The sequence below is a fragment of the Galeopterus variegatus genome, unplaced genomic scaffold (assembly GCF_000696425.1).
Source record: "Galeopterus variegatus unplaced genomic scaffold, G_variegatus-3.0.2 Scaffold1919, whole genome shotgun sequence".
In the NCBI taxonomy this organism is placed as follows: domain Eukaryota; kingdom Metazoa; phylum Chordata; class Mammalia; order Dermoptera; family Cynocephalidae; genus Galeopterus; species Galeopterus variegatus.
The window spans coordinates 249,009-249,916 of record NW_007728030.1 but is presented as its reverse complement, the minus strand read 5'-3'; the positions used below and the strand labels follow the sequence as shown (position 1 = coordinate 249,916).

General features: G+C 37.4%; 1 long non-coding RNA gene across 1 annotated transcript in view; it reads right to left on the bottom strand.

Moving 5' to 3' along the window:
* Positions 1-101: 101 nt before the first annotated feature.
* LOC103596038 overlaps positions 102-908 on the bottom strand; it is a 1,666-nt gene continuing 859 nt past the window's right edge. Inside the window, exon 2 of the long non-coding RNA XR_551013.1 lies at positions 102-890. This is a non-coding gene — a long non-coding RNA (uncharacterized LOC103596038). The remainder of the gene's footprint in view (positions 891-908) is intronic.

The following is a 908-nucleotide window of genomic DNA, read 5'->3' as shown; positions in this document are numbered from 1 at the left end:
AGAGACTCTAGCTACCTACCCTTAGAATCTTCTTACACATACAATGAGTTTCCACTCCTGTACAGTGAGTACACATGCAACATAACAGGAACAATGGCTTCTAAAATTTTCCAAGTAAACTTTATTGTGGCCACAGCTCAACAGCAAAACATATGACAGTGAAGGTTCAGACTCTCCCCACCTACTATTCTATCATATAAATTAAATATGGAGAGGTACACACAAACAAACTTTATTAAAAATAAAAAGCTGTTTCAAATTCCCATTTCCTAATATAACACGCATCAATGTTTAAGAGTAGGGAAAAGAATAGTCATACTGTGTAGAGCACGTTTCCTGAAAAGAAACTAATCAAAATGCTCAAAGCCTTTTTAGCTGACTCAAAGTACAGCAGTCACCTGACACTGCTCCTCAGTCTGCTTTCAGAATAAAAACAAAGTAAAATAACTGTGTGAAACACCACAGCCTTCAAAAACCTTCATTTGGTGATGAGCCAAGCTCTGATCGAAAAAGCCCACCCATGAATAAAACTGGTGGGTATTTAAGCTGGCCTGATACACAGAGCTTGTACATTCATGACTCAAAATAATAAAGACCCTCAAACACAAATGATTCTAAAATCATTACAAACCAAAATTATGTGTGATTCACTTAGGTGTGCTTAAGTTAGCTTTAAAAAATGATCTACACACACAGGAGCTACAGCTTCCTCACAATTAACTGAACACTTCACCAAAAACAGGGCAGGGAGCAAAAAAAAGACAATTTAAATAGGGTATGAGGTTCTCCCACCTTACTCAACAAACATATCCAGAATGATAATGAAATGCAATCAACATCCAGGAGCCTCTCAAAGAGAGCATCTTGCTGTGGCCAATGTGATTTGGAACCTCCTAATACAACACAAC